The sequence below is a fragment of the Bubalus kerabau genome, chromosome 1, assembly GCF_029407905.1.
Source record: "Bubalus kerabau isolate K-KA32 ecotype Philippines breed swamp buffalo chromosome 1, PCC_UOA_SB_1v2, whole genome shotgun sequence".
NCBI classification, from domain to species: Eukaryota; Metazoa; Chordata; class Mammalia; order Artiodactyla; family Bovidae; genus Bubalus; species Bubalus kerabau.
The window spans coordinates 225632430-225654891 of NC_073624.1; the positions used below are offsets into that span (position 1 = coordinate 225632430).

At 39.4% G+C, this 22462-nt stretch overlaps 1 protein-coding gene across 50 annotated transcripts in view; it reads right to left on the reverse strand.

Annotated features, from left to right (window-relative positions):
- The window catches only part of PRELID2 (PRELI domain containing 2), a 343715-nt gene that overhangs the window by 54004 nt on the left and 267249 nt on the right, over positions 1-22462 (reverse strand). For 14 of the 50 annotated variants that reach the window (XM_055556919.1, XM_055556924.1, XM_055556945.1 and 11 more), the window contains one exon: positions 19905-20177. The exons of 23 other annotated variants lie outside the window; for them this stretch is intronic. The gene's annotated coding sequence lies outside the window, so the exon portion shown is untranslated. Of the gene's footprint in view, positions 1-19904; positions 20233-22462 lie in introns of those variants that run through there. 13 more of the 50 variants (XM_055556920.1, XM_055556925.1, XM_055556951.1 and 10 more) reach the window with 1 other exon arrangement.

Below are 22462 nucleotides of genomic sequence, written 5' to 3' on the forward strand. Positions count from 1 at the left end.
TTCTCCAGAATCTGGAGCTCTCGCTGATGCAAACCATGCAAGTCAGCATTCCCTGGCAGAGAGCAGGTAATATACAGCACATCACCCTTTCCAAGTATCAGATCATGTAGGCATTGTGGTATCCCTTCCTCCTCCACAGAAACAAGACCAAGCTGTGTCTTTTGTGGAAGGCATGGCCATCATATTCACATCACATGTTCCCCCTGTCTTTTGGATCCACTGCAGATGGTGATTTCAGCTATGAAATTAAAAGACACTTACTCCTTGGAAGGAAGGTTATGACCAACCTAGATAGTGTATTAAAAAGCAGAGATATTACTTTGACAACAAAGGTCCATCCAGTCAAGGCTATGGTTTTCCCAGTGGTCATGTATGGATGTGAGAGTTGGACTGTGAAGAAAGCTGAGCACCGAAGAATTGATGCTTTTGAACAGTGGTGTTGGAGAAGACTCTTGAGAGTCCCTTGGACTGTAAGGAGATCCAACCAGTCCATCCTAAAGGAGATCAGTCCTGGGTGTTCATTGGAAGGACTGATGCTAAAGCTGAAACTCCAATACTTTGTCCACCTCATGCGGAGAGTTGACTCATTGGAAAAGACTCTGATGCTGAGAGGGATTGGGGGCAGGAGGAGAAGGGGACGACAGAGAATGAGATGGCTGGATGGCATCACTGAGCCAATGGACATGAGTTTGGGTAAACTCCGGGAGTTGGTGATGGACAGGGAGGCCTGGTGTGCTGTGATTCATGGGGTCGCAAAGAGTCGGATACGACTGAGTGACTGAACTGAACTAAACTGAAAGGGCGTTTCACTAGTTTTGACTGTCCAGCATCCGTTTTGCCCTCCACTGGTGTCAGCACTCAGGCTCTCCCACTGCAGCCCATTTGTTTAAGAAAATCTGGTATCACTCCAGACTTAAGGATGGGGTATGTCAGAGGACTATCGGACTGTGTAATCATATCCAAGTATGGCTGATATTAGAGAAGGATGTTACCTAAATGGGGCTTTTCCGGTGGCTTGGTGGTAAAGAATCTGCCTGCAATGCAGGGGCCACAGGAGACACAGGTTCAATCCCTGGGTCAGAAAGATCCCCTGGAGGAGGGCATGGCAACCCACTCTTGCCTGGAGAATCCCATGGACAGAGGAGCCTGGCAGGCTACAATCCATGGGGTCTCAGAGAGTCGGACACAACTGAAGCAACTTTGCACACACATATGTGACATAAATTGATCCAAACAAGCTGAATCCTGTTGATTAGTGGGGCAAGAGACACATTCCTCTTCCAATGTATGAATAAGTACGCATGTCTCCTGTAGGGCCACAACAGAGAATTTTGCTGAAAATGCAAGCAACACCAAAAATAAAGGAAAACCGCATCTTAACTCTTGCCAGGTCAAGTTTCACCATGCCACTCTTCTTTTCTGTGACAAGACAATAAATGTCCTTTATTGTTTGAGTTAGGTTTTCTGTGGTTTACAGATGAGAGGTACCTCATCATATGATTGTGTGTATCATATGGTTGGTTGACTATATCAGGGCTCTGGGTGCTTCAAGCAGAAGTAACTACTTCCTAAGTTAGTCTCAATTAATGTTCTTGAAAATACCTGTTCACAGCACAGCCTGAATAAACTCTGAGCAGCCTACTGAGAAACCTTTATGCTTATATGTTAATTGCTAAAACTATTTTAATTCAAAGAAAGTTTAGATGATCCAATAACAATTGAATGGATTATGAAAACACTCCTCCTTCTGAACATCCTGAAGATATTTACTGAGTATTTACTGTGTACTAGCCTTGGGGACCTAAAATAACTAAGACATAACATCACCAAAGAGTTCACTTAAATTTAGCACTTGGCAAGTGGCAATCATTTTTAACCCCAGACAGAGAAGTCTCAGGGAGGTGACAGCAGCAGAAGCCAGACTGCATTGGCCAAGGCCAAGGAGAAAGGATAGGACCTGAACCAGGTGGAAGGGCCCACTCTTTCAAGGAGCTGGCTGGCAACTCTCCCAGGCTTCCCTCACTTTGAAATTCTCTGACCTTAGACCCAGACTCCGTTGTCACAAATCAATGAGTGTATTGAGGCTGCTTGTTGGCTGGCACTCCTCAAAATGGATCTTTTGTGATCAGAAAGACTTGTTTTTGAAAAAGCAGGCAGTTACAGACAGCATTTTGTCTGACTTTCCAAGATCTTTCCTCTATTCCCCCGTAAGAACTGCACTCAGGAAAAGCAGCAGTAATTTAAGAGTTACATTTCCAATTCCTAAAAGCAGACAATAAAACACTGATGAGGCGTTATTCATTCTTGGGTCATCATCAGGAAATAGTGAACAGCTAAGAGGAATGTGATGTAATTCAAACAATACAGAAGCTATTCAGATATATATTAACACCATATTTCATATTTATAACTCCATGAAAGGCAGGTCAAAGTTTATTTCCAAAGTTATCATATTAACCTTCAACTTCACTCTTGAATATAAGAAAGAAAGAGTTGGCCCATTATATAAATCGAGAAACAGAGGTCCAAGATCCAAAATGAATTCAGTGTCCAGTGCTTACAATAGAGATTTCTGGCCATGATTCACCAAGTTCAAAAAATGGTACATGGTCCATGGACCACTTGCATCAAATTCATGTTGGGCAGTTTTTTTCAGAAATGCATACTCCTGGGGCCCTCTTCAGACCTATTTATTGATCTGTTCCTCTAAAGGTGAACTTTGATCTCTGACTTTTCAAAAATGCCATGGGAGATTCTTAACGTATTCCAACTTTTTAAAAATATTGAAAGATCACCAATGACTCAATAAGGACAATATTTATTGAGCAACTACTAGATGCAAATTATTTGCTGTTCTCTACAGAAATCACAAAAGAGCATAACATTTTTCTTGCCTTCAAGGAGTTTTACCAGACTTGTATACCACTGACTTCCCTGTCCACAAACTCTAGATTTGGGATGGCAGTAACCATGGGCTTCCATGGTGGCTCACATGGTAAAGAATCGACCTGGAATTCAGGAGACTATATGCAATGCAGGAGACCTGGGCTCAATCCCTGGGTCGGGAAGATCCCCTGGAGAAGGAAGTGGCAACCCACTCCAGTATTCTTTCCTGGGAAATCCCGTAAACAGAGGAGCCTGAAAGGCTACAGTCTATGGGGTTGCAAGAGTTGGACATGACTTAGCAACTAAACCACCACCAACTATGATGCATCCCTGTTGATTGGGTCAGGGACACATACCAGACAGCTGACCGACAATTCTCTTTCCATACTTTCTCTATCAATAATGTGAAGTAAGACATGGAAATTATAGGCAGCTAGTGAGGAATGCTACTGCTGATATATTAGGATTAGATTTCAGGGTGGTGGCCATGGTGACTCATGTGCAACGAGAGCCAGCAAAAGAATCTGGTCAAGAAGAACAGAAGAGGGCTTCCCTAGTGGCTCAGTGGTAAAGGTTCCACTTTGCAATGCAGGGGACACTAGTTCAATCCCTGGTCCAGGAAGATGCCACACATCACGGGGCAACTAAGCCCACACGCTACAACAACCGGGGTCCTGCATGCCCTACAGCCTGTGCTCGGCAACAAGAGAAGCCACCCTAATGAGAAGCCCATGCATCACAACCAGAGAGAGAGCAGTCCCTGCTCTCTGCAACTAGAGAAACCCTGTGTGAGCAAAGAAGACCCAGTGCAGCCAAAAATAAAATAATAATAATAAATAAATAAAACTAAATTTGAGAAGAGTAAAGGAGACTCGTGTTTAAACAGAAGCAGAGATGAATGGGCCTTGAGAGCCAGAGAAGTAGGTCATAGTTCCTGATAACTTCTCAGCTTCCCCAAGGCCCTTCTACTACTGCTTCCATGCTATTCCCTATATCCTTATGCAAAAACTTCTACTCAAGCTAGTTTGAGTGGGTTTCCACTCCCAGAGATTTTAAGAATCTTATCTGGAGTAAACAATTTATCATTAAGTAAGCCCAGTGTATTCAAAATTGCATTGTTCTCCCACCCCAGTAAAAAGAATCACCCTCTGGACAGCTGTACAAGCCAGGAAACTTGAGGTCATCCCTCTTTTTCCTATATCATCTCAAATATCACCAAAAATTACTAATTGATCTCTGGTATCTCTCCATACCATTAATTTCTTCCCTCTACAACTGCTATCCTAGTCAAAGTTACCAACATTCCCTGCTTAGGGTATCTTCTAGCTGCCCTACCCATGGTCCACTCCTTGTCCTCCCCAGATAGACCTGTGCAAAATGAAAACCTGATCATGTCCCTGCTGCCCCGCTTATCACCATCAAATGGCTTCCCATCGCACTTGATGGGAATCCTTAGCATAGCCCATAAGGCCCAGAGGGATCACCCCTGACCTCACTCATCTTGCACTTTTCCTCTTCTGCTCTCTTTGCTCCAGCCTCACTGACCTCCTTTCAGTAACTAACACTCCCCATGCTCCCTTTCTGCTGTATAAATGCTCTTCTCTCAGCCCTCACCACTCTGTTCTCCCTATTTGCCTAGTTAATTCCCACCCACCCTCTGGACTCTATCTCAGCTTCATTTCCAAAGAAGGCTTTCTTGACCTTCCTGACAAGGTCAAATAATCCCAGTATAGACTGTTATAGTACCGTATTGCTCACCTTTACAATACTTATCACAACTGCAACTTTAAATTTGTATGACTCTTTGATAACCTGATAATTATCTAAAGACTGTAAGTTCTGTGTTTCTCTGTTTTGTTCACATTTGCCTCCCTAGCACCTGACTCTGTGCCTCACACACTGTAGGTCTTCCCTGGTGGCTCAGATGGTAAAGAATCTGCCTGCAATGCAGGAGACCCAGGTTCGATCCCTGGGTTAGAAAGATTCCCTGGGGAAGGAAATGGCAACCCACTCCAGTATTCTTGTCTGGAAATCCCATGGAGAGAGGAGTCTGTCAGGCTATTGTCCATGGGGTCACAAAGAGTCAGACACAACTGAGCGACTAACACTACACTCAGTCAGTTCAGTTCAGTTCAGTTGCTCAGTTGTGTCCGACTCCTTGCAACTACACTACATATACGGTAAGTTCTCTGAAGTATTCACTGAATAAAGGTGATTAACTGGAGTAGGTAAGCAAAAATCTGAAACAGTATATGAGAACAAAACTTTTCATTCACAAAGCATAGGTTTGCTCAAACTGAGGAACAGACAAGTCAAAAATAAGTTGGAAAAATTGGGAATATTTATGAAAAGTACTGATTCAGGGCAGACTGAGACAACAGAGAACGTTGTGCCCCATTTATTTATGAGATCTGGGACAAAAATGGCTTGTTAATAAATATGGCCTGTCCTTGTGTTAGCCACGAGATGAAATCACAAGAGGATTAATCAGTGAGAATCAAAATAAGATGAAGGGAAGCATCTTACCAAATGTATCAGATGTCCCTAAACAGATCATCAAAAGGTATTATGTAATGTCACTTTGACTAATGAGCAGAAAGATATAGTGGTTAACAATGTGGGATTTGGAGTCAAAAGGATATGGTTTCAAATAATGACTCTGTCACAGTCTAGCTGCAAGGCTGTCATTTAAACTCTCTGACACTTGGTTTCTAACTTTAATAGGAATATTAATACCCAGCTCATACAGGTGTTTAAAGGTTAACTAAGAAAATGTATTTGAAAGTCCTTAGTACAGAACTAACATATGCACTCAATAATTAACCAAAAATGGCATTTTGCAGAGCTGTGACATCAGAGTTGAAGAAGGAGGAATAAAGAACTTCATTGCTGTTACTGTTATAGACCTAGTGTTGGTCACTCAGTCATGTCTGATTTTTTGTGACCATATAGACTGTAGCCTTCCAGGCTCCTCTGTCCATGGGATTTCCCAGGCAAGATTACTGGAGTGGATAGCCACTCTCTTCTCCGGGGTAATCTTCCTGACCCAGGAATTGAACTCAGCTCTCTTGCTTTGCAGGCAGATTCTTTATCATCTGAGCTGACAGGGAAGCCATTATTGTTATGTCTGTGGACTAAATGATAGATATACATGTGGCATAGATAACTGTGCTATCAGTTACATGTACTACTGCACGAAGACTGAAAATCTCCCAGTGATGACTGTTGAATGAAGCTAATAACTCTATAGATACATTTTGCCCCTAGAAGTGCTGACAATCTAAGACAGCTCAACTTCTATGCCACTCAGAATTCTCCAAGCTGCTTTACAGCTGGCTTTAGAAGTGTGAGAAGTCTGAGAGTCAAAAGCTTCAGTGCCTCCTTATCTGAGACATGTCTTGGAGCCCACCCATAAGAGTTGATCTTCCACAAAGAAGAGAATCTGGCTTTGCAAGACAATGTGCATATCCTTATTTAAAAAAAAAGAAAGAAAGAATTTGAGGATTTTGAAGCAAATCCACGAGTGACACTGTAGTTCTTGCATTTAATGACAGAGTCAATGGGGATGTGAAAAACATCCACTCTCAATCCCTTTGTAGAGTAACATGACACATTTTTAGAGGACATTTTGGCAAGGTTTATGCAAAAAAATATAATGCACATTCTCTATGATCCAGAAAACCAATTTTTAAGATTCCATTCAACAAAAATGTTTAAATAAACATAAAGAGACATATGTAAAAAGATGCTCTTGGAAATATTGTAAAACATTCCCATCAATTGAGAAATTGCTTTATATAGAGAGCATATCAAATAAAATGCCATGGGGCTCATTTAAAATGAGATAAATGTCTACTGACCTGAAAATATGTTGTTATATATGAAGTCTAAAAGATTATAAAACTTTAAAATATAGTCTCTTTTGTTTAAAATATGCTATATGTGTACATGTATGCATGTGCATATATATATTACTATTTATATACTATTTATAGGTACATGATCTGCAAGTAAGCTAGTATTGATGATACTTCTGGAAAACGGCACTGACACGTGGATTGAGGGAATGGGGTGGGGGAACAGGAAGCTTTTATCTACCATTGTATCCTCTTTGGCATTACTTGAATTTAAAATAATAAACAGTTATATTAATAACTTTTTTAATAAAATGAATTTTTTACTAAAAACCATCAAGTTATAAGGAAAATCCATAACAATACATCTTAAAATCTTCTTTCCTCTGGAACCTACTTCATTCCCATTGTCCCTTTCCCCCACATAGTTAGGAAAACTTTTATTCTAGCCTGGGTGCTTGTGTGAATATCTCTTGCCCTTCCCAAACTATCCTCATACTTCTTTGCTGTCTGCCTCTTCCCTTTTCCCAGGTTCATTAACAACAGCAAAGAACCAAATGGAAAGAGAAGACACTGAGTATCTTTCCTTGTCCTTTCCCTGGCAGCTCGGACGGTAAAGAATCTGCCTGCAATGCAGGAGACCCAGGTTGGATCCCTGGGTCAGGAAGATAGATCCCTCAGAGCAAGGCATCACTACCCACACCAGTATTCTTGCCTGGAAAATCCCATGTACAGAGCATCTGGTGGGCTACAGTCCATGGGGTTGCAAAGAGTCATACATGACTGAGCAAATAACGATCACTTTCCTTGTTACAACAAAACCAAAAACCCTCTTACCTGAACAGGAGGAGAAGTCTGAGGACACTAATATACTAAAAAATGTTTTATCAGACCTGTTTCTTGCTTTCCCTTTTTCTCTCTAAGCTTCAGTACCCATGACAATAGGAACTGTGGCCTCAGTATTATATCCCCTGAACCTACCACACACTCAAAACATAGTAGGTGCTCAACATTGTTTGTTAAATATATGTTGGAATAAGTTATACCTCAAGCAGCATATATCATGTTTGGGAGGCACATAATTTCAGTGATTCCTTCTTAATGTCACATGTGCTGCTGACTCACTATTACCTGAGAGGCAACAGCAGATTTAAACAACCAGGCGTTGATAACTGAGCATTTGCCTCTGCAAAACCCTGCATGCTAATGTAGGCTGTCAGCCCAGAAACCCAGCAGAGCTGTGCTTAGCAACCAGTCCCTTTGCTATCTATTTTGGTTAGCTATGTCAAAAGTTATTCTAACTTCATTCAATCAATGGCTTCATGTAGTGAAAGACAGATACTGCAAAGAGATGTGAAAACAGAATCAAAGATCTGTATGTTCAGCACCTCTAAAGGGTGTTCTAAATGCCTCTCTTCTTTTCCAATGCAGTCAGGGCTGCACTGCGGTCTTGTTTACAACCCATTTGGGAGGGATCTGCTAAGCAGGAGGAAGGTGTCTTTGACCTTCATCTCCCTGCAAGGAGAAACACAGAACAGCTGTCTGTCTACCATTCTGACCTCATTTCCATGACATGGAACCATTCATTTGGGAACCATGAAAAATAGGTTTGATTCACTTTTTTTCTCTAAGATGTTCCAGAAGACAGTGGACTCTTGGTGAGTTGAAGGATGATTGAAATTGTAGGGCCACAAATGTTCATTAGGTGGAAATGGAAAGATGCTCAACCTCCAAGTCATGAATAAATACGGTGCATAATTCGTGTATTTTGGCCTTTCTGTGCCATTACTTCTGTGTGGGATTTTGGCTTTTAATTTACAGAGAGAAGCCTTTGAATGCAAATAGACATAAACTTCCCCCCAAATAACTAAGGTCAAGTTGAGACCTTGAATGAGAAGAGCATTTTTCCTGGATTGGTGCATTCCACCTTGGTCTGTGCATGTATGCTAAGTCACTCAGTCATGTCCGACTGTGCAACCCCATGGACTGTAGCCTGCAAGGCTGCTCTGTCCATGGGATTTCCCAGGCAAGGATACTGGAGTGGTAGTCATTCTCTCCTCCAGGGGATCTTTCCAACCCAGGGATTGAATCCACATCTCATGTGTCTCCTGCATTGGCAGGCAGATTCTGAGAGAGTCAGTTCCTAGGCAGGTTGATAAGGAGTCTAGGGGTCCCCAAGGAGAGAGGGGTCTGGAATTCTCGAGGAGGAAGAAAGGACAAACCTTTTTTACCTTCTCTACATTCCTTAGGATTATATAACAATAATGTATCCTGCATGAAGACAGTCTCTGGATTAAACTTTCTGGCTAATTCTGTTATCTTAAAATGTAAATTATGGGAGTAGGTCTGGTGAGGTCTTTAACACCTCCAGACATTCTTTGGATTCATTGGAGAGTATATACCTTCATTGCTAACACTAGCAAGCAGGTACTCTTTCTGCCCCCTTCTGATGCCTATGTCAGAAGCTTTCTCTATCTCCTTTATACTTTAATAAAACTTTATTACACAAAAGCTCTGAGCAATCAAGCCTCATCTTTAGCCCCGGATTGAATTCTTCTCCTCTGGGGGCCAAGAATCCCGGTGTCTTCGCGTGATTCAACAACAACCTTTCAATTCTTTACCACTGTGCCACCTGGGAAGGCCCACCTTGGTCCAACTGAACCCAAACATGACTGAGCCAGATCATGTTACCTTCCCAAACTGAGTCCCCAGAAAGGAGCTCTCTTATTTCACAGATCCTGTAAAACCCCAATGAAGATGGAAAGAGACACTGCTGTTATGAGTCAATAAATTGTCTTATGTCTCAAGTCAGTCTTGACCTCAAAATTAACAATGTCTGATGCCAATTTGAACTGGGAAGGTAACAGAGAAATCATAGAGTCCATGCCCCCAAAGCAGAGGAAAATTAGGCCTAAAGAGACAAAAGGAGTTATCTAAGGACACAGTTGGGAACAGAACAAAAAGGAAAACTGAAACAGACTTTGTGCTCAGTATTCTTTCCTCTATAGCATACAGCCTCTTCATCTTGCCTTGAATTGAAACAGCAATCAACATAAAGAGGTAGAATTCAATACATTTCTATCAATGCCTTCTATGGCCCCAGAATTGGGCTTCTGTGAGAGACAAGCAAAACAAGTGCAGTCTCTGCCACTGCCCTCAAGGAGTGGACAAAACTCACGCATTTCTGAGGGATGAATGGAGAGTGACTGCTAATGAGTACAGATGTTCTTTTTAGAGAATAAAATATTCTGGAACTAGATGGTGGTGGTGGTGGTGGTTACACAACTTTGTGAATACACTAAAACTAAACCCACTGAATTGTATATTTTAAGGGGTGGAAGCTATAGTATAGAAATTAGGTCTCATTTTTTGGTAAGGCCATGCAATTCAAGTAATTAATAATGAACCAGAATCTAGTAGCAAAAGATGATTGGTACTAAATGGAAACCAGAGGCAGACTAGCAGGTGCCCATATTTCAAGGAAAAGCAAGAGCTTAAAGGAATGCAACATTTTAGTAGGTAGGAGTAACGAGAACAAAAGTGGGAACATAGGACTAATGGAGAGACTGTGAGAAAGATGAGTTATATTAAAGGGTTGTCTTCACACTCACTGTGGGAAGAGATACTATATCAGGGAATATGTGGTGTTTTTTAAAGCATTTTTCAAGTCTGTTAAAATAACTCCAGAAGAGTGCTGAACAATAAGCCCATTGTGATTTTTTCTAGCACTTCAACAAACAATTCTATCTGAAAAACATAAATGAGGAAACAAATTTTGGCTTTGGATACTTGCACAGCCAGAAAGTCGATGGCTGTGCCAAAGCAAAGCTCTTCGCACAGTTTTATGAATTGTGAAAAAGAATTGCTGGAGATCGTCTAGGTAACTGAGTAACTGGTAACTCCATTTAGAGGCATGGTAACTGAGTTTAGAGACACAGAGCTGAAACTGAAGGACAGAATTGGTGATTATACCATATGTTACACAATGTAAACATATAATTTTAGCCTAAAGTGGGAGTTTTTGGTAAGATCAATGGCTAATATCAACTAAGAAGAGGTTGTACAGAACTGACTCCCATTGCAGGTTTCATGAAATTGTTAAAGCCAAAAAGAGGATTCATGGACATGTCTTGTTTGCCTATCCAAAATCCATTCCCTCTTCTGTTTTCATGTGAGGGAACCATGCCTTCCTTACTCTAGGTTCATATGGTTCAGACTGACTCAAGTGGTGGGCACATGATCCAGGCTTGGCCAATGATCCAATACCCCACATTTGGGCCACCAGTTCAGCCATCACATGACCCAAGTCAGCATGCCATCCTGGAACTTTTGATAACATAATTTAGATGGATATCTAACCCTACTAATGATGCTAGTCTGGCCCTGCTGGGAACCATCTATAGAAAAGACCTCCTGGCGAGTGAAGCCAATACAAAGCCAAGAGATGAAGAATCAGATCCTGGTGATCTCTTAGACCCAAACGTATCTGAAGATATTACCCTTGGATTATCTGGATAAGTGAACAAATACATTCCTTTCTCCATGTTATTTTGGACTGGGTTTCTATCACTTTCAATAAAAAGTCATGACAAATGCAACATCCAACCCAACCTTATAATTCTCCAGATGAGGAACTGAAGTCCTACAAGGTGTAAGAACTTGCTCAAGTCTGCTCAGTGACAGAATCTAGGTATAAATGCAGATACCTTAGATCTTAGTCTAATGACTTTTCCCTATTTTGTCATTAAAGATTCATTTTGGAACCAATTAGACATTTGGATAAGGAAAGGTTGTTTGATAGAAGCATTGGTTTAAAAAAAAAAATACACATTTACTTTCAGAGCACCAAAACCCATCAAGCACCAGCAAACATCCAGTGACTCTTCATTTTATTAGAATGAAATTATAATTCCTTTCTACAGTCTTCACATACCTGATGGATCAAACTCCTAGCTCTCTTGCAATGTCATCTCATATCATGCTCTCCTTTTTCACCAATGCCACAGCCACTCTCCCTTTCTTTCAGGCCTTTGAATGTTGCTCACTCTTGTTCCATTCCAAGCTTGGCATGTGTTCTTCCCTCTGACTTGGTTGCTTGTCCTGTACTCTTTGCATAGCTGACCCCTTCTTACCTTCAAGACAGCTTCTCAGCTTCAGAGTCACTACTTACCTTCCGACAAAGCAGATCCCTCTTCCTATAACTCTTTAACTCAAAACTCAATTAAAAAATTTTCTATATCATTTTATTCCTTTTAAAATATATTTACTCTTTCTGCTAGACAGTGTGTGAGCTGAGATGCCTCTCTATAGACCACTGTTCAAGTCCAGTCCCCAGCATTTAGAATACATTGGATAAATATTCAAATTGAAGGAAGAAATATTTTGTAAAGTTCCTCTTTCCTAATTTGAGCTCAAAGCTCTCTGTCAAACATGCCTTCATCTTCTTTGTCCCCAACACTTGAAAGCTGCCTGGTGCATTCTGTTACCTCTCAGAAAATCATTACAAGAGCATTTTTTGCCAATAATACAGCAGTGATTTCCCAAAGTCATTTTTTTTTTAAAAAAATCTAAATCGGTTGGCAGTTCAGCTTCATGCAAACCTGTGTCTAGCAAGGGAAAGCAGGTGGCTCAGTGCTCCACTGGCCAGTGGTGATAAGGCCTAAGTGATTAAATTGCCCTTCCAGGTGATTGGCCTTTTATTGTTTTGACATGGAACTATTTTATTAATTCTGACATTGGCACTGCTTGCTACATCAGATCAAGTGTCTCTGCTGCAAGCTTGAATAGCTAAATATTATATTTTAGTTCAATTCAGTTGCAAATCTCAAAGGTAAGCCTTCAGAAAAGGTGTGTTTAACCTCTCATGTATTGTAGACAACTGCTAAATCAGTAAGCAGGTATCTATAAGCCAAAAAGCCTGGTCACTTCTAGTCTGCTGGTAGATATATCAACTCTTTAGCTCACTCAGACCTTGTTAGGACCTTTTTGGTTGTAAGAGACAAAAATAAATGGTTCAGGCAAAAATAGAAATTTACTGGGTCACTTAACTTTAAAAAAAAAAAAGAGGATCCAGGAGTATATCTGTCCCTGGATTCAGGATTTCAGATGATGTCATCCTCAACCCTGCACATTCACATACTTCATTGGCAGGCTCCTTGTGGTGGCAAGAGGGCTGACAGCAGATTCGATGTGCTAACAGGCCTATGTCTAAGCATGTGTTTCCATGAGTCCCATTGGCTTATACTAGGTCACATGCTCATCCCTGAAACAATCCCTGTGTCCAAGGGAATCTAGTGCTGTGAAAGCCCAGACATAATCACATGGTGCATAATCACCTTGGAGCTATGGAATGGAGTCAACTCCACTTGAATCTTAGGTCAAAGAACAGGGAACAGATTATTTCTCTGCAGCATCAGGGTGCTGTTATAAGAAGAAAGGTAAATGGAAATAAGGCAGCAAAGGCAACAGACATTGGCTGTATACCTCAAGTCACCAGGTTTCCAAAATATTCTGTCAATAGAGCAACTGCAAAATAACTCTAGTATACCCGGCAAGCCTGGACCAAACAATGAGAATTAAGAGGCAAGAAACAATGGGACACAAAAAACTAAGTGACGTATTCTTAATGCTTAACAAACTATCAACTATTCCTACATAGGTCACTTCTTTCTTAGAATGAAAGGTAAGCTACACACCCACTTAGAATGAAATTACAATTCCTTTTTATAGTCTTCACATTAGGTCATGAAAGAGTTGGACACAACTTAGCAACTAAACAACAGCAATCTCTTTCTCTGGCCAGAGCATATGCATCATTTTTGTATATGAAGTTTGTTTTAATAGCAATAACAGTAACAACATCTCTTTATTTCCCCAACTAAAATTCAGACCCATTTGAGAGATAATCACAAGAGTCAAGACAAGGAAGACTAGAGGGCCAGCACAAGCATCAGGATGTCCCAGGCACCATAGCCAGCCGCACTAGTACATAGCGCTGTGATTACCAATGAGCATCAGCCACAGGATCCCTGAGTCATGTGGCCAACCATGCCAGGACCCAGTCCACTGAAGAAGGGCCAGCAGACATCAAAAGAGGAGGGGCTGACAGCCAACCAAGCCAGCAGCCAGTCCCACCTACCAATGTGCCCACGCTATTCAGCCTGTTGCAACAGAAGGGCACACACAGCCCACATGGGGGTGGGGGAACCCTCTAGAGTATATAGCTTTTGTGACCAAAGGGAAGTACATTGCTGAAGCCCATGGAACATCTCCTATATAAGACTACTTCTCTAAGATCAGGAAAGATAATTGACCTACCTAATATGAAGAAATAAACACAGAACATTAGGCAAAATGGGACAGAGGAATATGTTTCAAATGAAGGAATAAGACAAAACCCCAGAAGGCGAACTATGCAAAGTGGAAAAATGCATCTACACAAAAAAAGAAATCAAGGTAATGATCATAAAGATGCTAACAAACTAAGGAAAAGAATGGATGATTACAGTGAGAAGTTTAGAAAATATAAAGAGCTAGACAGAGATGAATAAAACAATAACTAGAATTTAAAAAACACTAGAAAATCCCAATCATGAACCACACACGTGTGGAGAACCTTCTGCTAAACCATCCGTACATGACTTGCTTCTGGGTCAGAGTTTTGAATGAAGCAGAGAAGCTCCCTTGCTGTGATCTATTAAAAGTCAGCCCTCAACAAAAGGGGTTTGTAGAAAAAATAAAAATAAAAACTAGAAAGAATAACTGATTAGATGATACAAAGAAAATGAACAGGAAAACACACTAGTAGAAATCACCCAAGATGAACTGAAAAATTTTTTTTTTTTTACTGATAATACTTTAAGAGACCTCTTGGAGAACAACAAATGCACTAACATTTGCATTATAGAATCCCAGAAAGTGAAGAGAAAAAAGGAGGCAGAGAACTTATTTTAAGAAATAATTGCTGAAAGTGATGAAAGGAAAAGGCCCACAACCAAGATTACTCTACCTGGCAGGGTTGTCATTAGGGTTTGAAGGAGAGATAAAGAGTATTAGGGATTAGCAAAAGCTACAACAGTTCAGTACCACTAAACTGGTTTTACAAGAAATATTAAGGAGACTTCTCCAAATAGAAAAGAGAGACCACAACTAAAAATGTAGAAATTGTGAAAGGAAAAACCTCATTGGGAAAGGCAAACATATAGTAAAGGTAGTAGATAACCCACTTGTAAAACAAGTAGAAAGATTAAAGGACAAAAATAGTAAAATTATCTATATCCACAACAGATAATTAAGAAATACATAAAAACCCAAAAATGTAAACTATGATGTCAAAAACATTAAATGTGAGGGAAGTAAAAAATGCAGAATTGTTAGGCTATGTCCAAACTTAAGAGCTCATCAACTTAAAATGATCATTCACAAACCAAACTCTGAAATAAATATGAGAAAGAGAGAAGAGATATCCAAACACAACACTAAAGGTAGTTATTAAATCACAAGGGAGGAGAGCAAAAGAAGAAAAAAAAAAATACAACAAGAAAAACAACAAAATTCAGAAAACAATTAACAAGATGGCAATAGTACATACCTATCAATAATTACTGTAAATATAAAAGGTCAGACTAAATGCTCTGGTCAGCCTATGCTCTAGAGCCTGCAAGCCACAACTACTGAAGCCCATATACTCTAGAGCCTGTGTGCTGCAACTGCTGAGCCTGTCCATGTGCCCAGAAACCATGTTCCACAACAAGAGAAGTCACAATGAGAAGCCTGAACACTGAAATGAAGAGTAGCCCCTGTTGGTCCCAACTAGAGAAAGTCTGCATGTAACAGTGAAGACCAGCACAGCCAAAAATAAATTAAAATTTTAAAAATTACAAAGTGGCTGAATGGATAAAAATTAAATCCACATATATGCTGCCTTAAAGAAATTCATTTCAGATCTAAAGACACATGCAGACTGAACGGGAGGGGATGAAAAACAGTACTCATACAAAGAGAAGCAAAATGACAATTGGAGCAGCAACACTTACTCACACAAAACAGACTTTAAAACAAAGACTGTAACAAGAGTCAAAGAAGGACATCACAAAATGATCAAGGGATCAATACGAGAATAGGATATAGCATTTGTAAACATTTACACACCCAACATAGGAGCAACTAAATATATAAAGCACATATTAAGAGACATAAAGGTAGAAATTGACAGTAACATAGTAAGAATAGGGGACTTTAACACCTCATTTATGTCAATAGATCATTCAGACACTGGCCTTAAATGACACATTAGACCAGGTGGACCTAATAAATATAGAGAGACCTTTTCATTCTAAAAGAAGCAGAATACACCTACTTTTCAAGTGAACATGGAATATTTTCCAGGATAGATCACATGGTGGGACATAGAACAAGTTTTAATAAATTTGTAAAAGGTTAAAATCATATCAAGCATCTTTCCTAAATGCAAAAATACAAGGCTAGAAATCAACTGCTAGAAAAACACTGTAGAGGCTAAACAATATGCTACTGAAAAACCAATTGTTCACTTAATAAACCAAAGAGGAAATCAAAAACAACTGGAGACTAGTGAAAATGGAAAGACAACTTTCCAAAATCTAAGGGATGCAGCAAAAGCAGTTCTAAGATTAAAGTTAACAGCAATACAAACCTACCTCAGGAAACAAACAAATCTCATACAAGCAATCTAACCTTACACTTATAGGAACTAGAAAAAGTAGAACAGCAAAACCTAAAATTAGTAGGAGAAAAAAAATTAAAATCAAGCAGAAATAGATGCTAAAAAACTGATAGAAAAAGTCAATAAACTAAGAGCAAGTTCTTTAAAAACATAAACAAAATCGAAAACATTTGGTCAGACTCATCAAGAAAAAGAGAGTGAATGAGTGAGTAAAAGTAGTTCAGTTGTGTCTGATTCTTTGTGACCCCATGGACTATGCAATCCATAGCATCATTGAGGCCAGAATACTGGAGTGGGTAGCCTTTCCCTTTTCTAGGGGATCTTCCCAACCCAGGGATCGAGCCAAGGTCTCCCACATTGCAAGCAAATTCTTTACCAGCTGAGTCACAAGGGAAGCCCAAGAATACTGGAGTGGGTAGCCTATCCGTTCTCCAGCAGATCTTCCCAACCCAGGAATCAAACCAGGGTCTCCTGCATTGCAGGCGGATTCTTTACCAACTGAGCTATCAGGGAACCCCTAAGAGAAAAGGTCTAAATCACCTTTGGACTGGTTGGATCTCCTTGCTGTCCAAGGGATTCTCAAGAGTCTTCTCCATACCACAGTTCAAAAGCATCAATTCTTCAGTGCTCAGCTTTCTTTATAGTTCAACTCTCACATCCATACATGACTACTGGAAAAACCATAGCTTTGACTAGACGGATCTTTGTTGGCAAAGTAATGTCCCTGCTTTTTAATATGCTATCTAGGTTGGTCATAACTTTTCTTCCGAAGAGCATGTGTCTTTTAATTTCATGGCTGCAGTCACCATCTGCAGTGATTCTGGAGCTCAAAAAAATAAAGTCTGTCACTGTTTCCCCATCTATTTGCCATTAAGTAATAGGACCAGATGCCATGATCTTAGTTTTCTGAATGTTGAGTTTTAAGCCAACTTTTTCACTCAATGTGATATACCTTATTAACAAACTGAAGAATAAAAATCATATGATTATCTCAATAGATGCAGAAAATCCTTCTGGAAAAATTAAATATGTGTTTATGATTAAAAACTCTCAACAAAATGGATATAGAGGGAACATACTTTAACATAATTAAGGTTGTATACCACAAACCTATAGCAAACATCATCTTCAAGGGTTAAAAGTTGAAAGTATTTCTGCTAAGATCAAGAGCAAGACAAAGATGGCCTATTACCACTTTTATTCAATATAACATTGGAAATTCTAGTCACAGAAATCAGACAGAAATAAAAGAAATCCAAATTGGAAAAGAACTAAAACTGATGCTATTTGCAGATGACATAATACTATATATGGAAAATCCTAAAAATGCCACCAAATAAAAAACTACTAGAACTAATAAATGAATGTAATAAAGTTTAGAATACAAAATTAATATATAGAAATCTGTTGTATTTCTAAACAATAACAAACTATCAAAAAAAAGAAATTAAGAAAAGAATACCATTTATAATTGCATCCAAAAGAATAAAATACTTAGGAATAAATCTAACCAAGGAGGTAAAATACTTATATTTGGAAAACTCCAAGACACTGGTGAAAGAAATTGAAGATAACATAAATACATGGAAGCATATACCATGCTCATGGATTGGAAAAATTAATACTGTTAAAATGACCATACTATGTAAAGCAGTTTACAGATTCGATGAAATCCGTATAAAATGCCAAAGAAATTTTTCACAGAACTGAAACAAATAACTCTAAAATATATGTGGAAACCAATCAGCCAAAAAAATCTTGAGAAAGAAGAACAAAACTGGAGTTATCATAGTCCCCAATTTCAAGCAATACTACAAAGCTACAGGTAATCAAAACATATGGTCCAAAAAAAAAATAAGACATAGATCAATGGAACAGAATAGAGAGCCCAAAACTAAACCCACATTTATATGGTTGATCTATGACAAAGGAGATAAGAATATACAATGGGGAAGAGACAGCTTCTTCAATACACTGTATGGGAAAATTGGACAGCTACACGTAAAAGAATCAAACTGGACTACTTTACCATGCCATACACAAAAGTAAACTTAAAATGGATTAAAAACTTAAATTCTTAAAAACTTACACTGTAAAACTCCTGGAAGAAAACATGCAGTACACTTTTTGGCATTGGTCTTAGTCATATTATTTTTTATGTCTCCTCAGACAAGGGGTTTCCCTGGTGGCTCAGATGGTAAAGAATCTGCCTGCAATGTGGGAGACCCAGGTTTGATCCCTGGGTCAGGAAGATCCCCTGGAGAAATCCATAGCATCCCACTCCAGTATTCTTGCCTGGAGAATTCTATGGGCAGTGGAGTCTGGTGGACTACAGTCCATGGGGTCGCAAAGAGTTGGGCACGACTGAGCAATGAGCACTTTCCCTTTCAGACAATGAAACAAAAGCAAAAGATAAACAAATGGAACTACATCAAACTAAACAGTTTTTACATATTAATGAAAACTATCAACAAAATGAAAAGGCAGCCTACAAAAATGGAAGAAAATATTTGCAAATGATACACTACAAAGAACTCACAAAATTCAACACCAAAAAACAAAAAGTGGGCAGAGGATCTCCACAGATATTTTTCCAAAGATATACAGATATCCAACAGACATAAAAAACACTCAACATTACTAATCATCAGGGAAATACAAATGAAAACCACACTGAGATATCTCCTCACACCTGTCAAAATGGCCATTATCGAGCACTTGTGAGAATGTGGAGAAAAAGGAAAGCTCATGCACTGTTGGTAGGAATGTCAACTCATACAGCCACTGTGGAAAACAATATTGAGGTCCCTCAAAAAAGTACAAAATAAAACTATGACTATTCAGCATATCTACTTCTGGTTATTTACCCAAAGAAAACAAAAATGCTAATTTGAACAGATATAAGCACCTGTATGTTCATTGCAGCATTATTTACAATAACCAAGATATGAAAGCAACATAAGTGTTTACCAATAGACAGATGGATAAAGATGTAATATACACATAAATAATATAATTACTGAACCATTAAAATAAATGAAATCTTGCCATTTGCAAAAACGTAGATGACATGGAGAATATAATGCTAAATGAAATAAGTCAGATAGAGTAAGACAAATAATATATGATTTCACTCATGTGGAACCTAAAAAAAATGAATACACATAACAAAATAGAAATAGATTCAGATACATAGAACAAACTGATGGTTATCAGTGGGGACAGGAGTAGGAGGATGAGTGAAATGGTAAGTGAAATAAAGAGGTATAAACTTCCAGTTTAAAAGTAAATCAGTCATAGGAATTAAGAACACATAGAGAATATAGTCAATAATATTGTAATAACTTTGTACAGTGACAGATGTTAACTAGATTATGGCGATCATTTGGTAATGTATAAAAATATCAAATCATTTTGTTGTACATCTGAAACGTATAATATTGTAAGTCAATTACACCTAATTTTTTTAAAAAGACAAGCAAGATTTTTATTTAATCAGCTTTATTAACAATAAACCTAGTAGGGGAGAAATTGCTATCAGTTTTGCAAGACAATTGGGCTCACTGATACTTTCCCCCTCATTTAAGGAGGTCTGGAAATGGCAACCTGCTCCAGTGTTCTTGCCTGGAGAATCCCAGGGACAGTGGAGCCTGATGGGCTGCCGTCTATGGGGTCTCACAGACTTGGACATGACTGAAGCGACTTAGCAGCAGCAGCAGCAGCTCCTGTAGTACCTATGGCATATAGGAGAAGCATGGAAAGAATGCTTCAAGTTGGCAGAGTTCCTCCCTAAGACAAAGAAGAGGGTTGAGCCATGGATGCTTCAATACTTTTCCCACCATCATCAATCAAATCACTCATCCCTTGAGAAAGAGTGAGCAATTGAGTGAAAAAGAGGCAACTGTACACTGTAATGGGGATCGATCCATAAGGAACATACACCCAAGAGACAGTGCTCTCCCTTTGCCCTAAAATATAATAATAATAATAATCTTTTGCAAACCTACCATCCTATTGTCATTATATATCAACTATTAGCCCTATCACTGGAATTAAGAGTTTTAAAAAATGTTATTCAAGATTTGGCTACCCAAACTTATTCTCAATGACTAGAAGCCAATAATAAGAAGAAGTTTCTCTAAAACAACCAATTTGACCAGCAGTCATGAACAATAAACTTGTTTCCACCGGAACTTGTAAAGCCTTCGTTATGATTGTGATTTTGTATTATTTACCATCTATAACATGAAAATGCATATGACACTGGCTTCTTTCCTCTTTTAGAATTTTCTTTTCAGTCAGCTGTTTTCTTGGGGGAAAGATGGTGTTTGCTATTGCACTTTTAGAGCCTTCTTCTCCCAGGCCTACCTCATAAATAATGATGAAGCCTCAGCTACTTAGACCTTTGTTGCAGCCGGCTGCTTTTATTTATGAACAACGTGGGCAGCCAATCATTGTCGGCATGGCCATACAGTGCTACTCTCAAAGAGGAGGCCTCGGGTCACTGAGAAACTGGGGACAGGCTATTACACACTGTGCCTGCCACCCCACCACCATCTCAGAGCTAAGATTTATTCAGCTCACTGGAATTGGCATATATTTTATTGCTGCTATCATAAAGAAACATGGCAGTCTGCTTCTTCTGGTCTATTGCTGTTTGGAACTTTTCCCATTTGCATACTGCCTTCACAAAGCTTCAAAGAAACACTGTAAAGATTTTACAAAGGTTATCAATTACATCATCACCCAGAACATCAAACAGCATCCTCACCAGTTATGACCTATTGAGTGATAAAAAGTGCAGGCTGAAAAACTGTCACGATCAGCTTGTACCTAAGCAATGAAATTTAATAAAATTAAGTTCAAAATAACTTAGAAACAGAGCAAACAAATCGAAGTGGCTGCAATGTTTCTCTTCCCTTATGGATGAGTTAATAAAAAGAAAATGATGGAAGGTCATAAGAAAGTGCAATTTTACTAAAGCAGCAGTTCTAAACTTAAACTTCTTAACAAATCTAGGTAGATCCACCGTTTAATTATCATTTTTAAAGGACTATAATTATGCTGCTCTGATTTTTACTTTGCATTTCTATATTCTCTATTCTCATACCTGGGCTTCCCTGGTGGTTCAGGTGATCAAGAACCTGCCTGCAATGTGGGAGATTCGTGTCTGATCCCTAGGTCAGGAAGATTCCCTGGAGAAGGGAATGGCAACCCACTCAAGTATTCTTGGCTGGACAGAGGAGCCTGGTGGGCTACGGTCCATGGGACCACAAAGAGTCCGACACGACTGAGTGACTAACGCTTTCATTCTCATTACCATGGTCCGTGCGGATGACTTCGGACTTCCTAAAACTTTTACTGTTATGCTGGATTATAGCACCTTGACATAGTGACTCAGTGGAAGAGAAACCCAGAGGCCAAGAGTTGCCGATAGGATCTGACTAGCTGACACTGGAACATCTGCTTCCAATTCAGGTTTCCTCTGAAAGAGCTCAGAATTTCAGTGCTCAAGCTAACTGTTCAGGAGAGAAAGAAAGTAGTATTTGTCAAGTACCTATAATGTTTAAAGTGTCCACATACATTAGGCATTCTGGTGACGGCAGTTTAGTCTCTCAGTTGTGTCCTATTCTTGCGACCTCATGGACTTCAGCCCGCCAGGATCCTCTGTCCATGGGATTTTTTCAGGCAAGAATATTGGAGTGGGTTGTTACTCCCTTCTCCAGTTAGGCATTCTATCAGGCAACAAACGTTTACTGAGGACTTGCTGTGGGCTGGAAACTATACTGGGTGTGCAGTGGTAGTACTTCCTTGGTCATCAACCCACAAACACCTCACATTAGTCTCAACATTATTAATCACTGGCAGCTCCCTAATCTTTCCTCTAGCCCTCTATCACAGCTCAATTGTGACTTGAGCATCTTTATTCAGAAACTCTGTATTAGTTTGCTAGGGCTGGCATAACAAAGTACCACAAACTGGGTGGCTTAAACAGAAATCTATAGTCTTATAGTTCTGA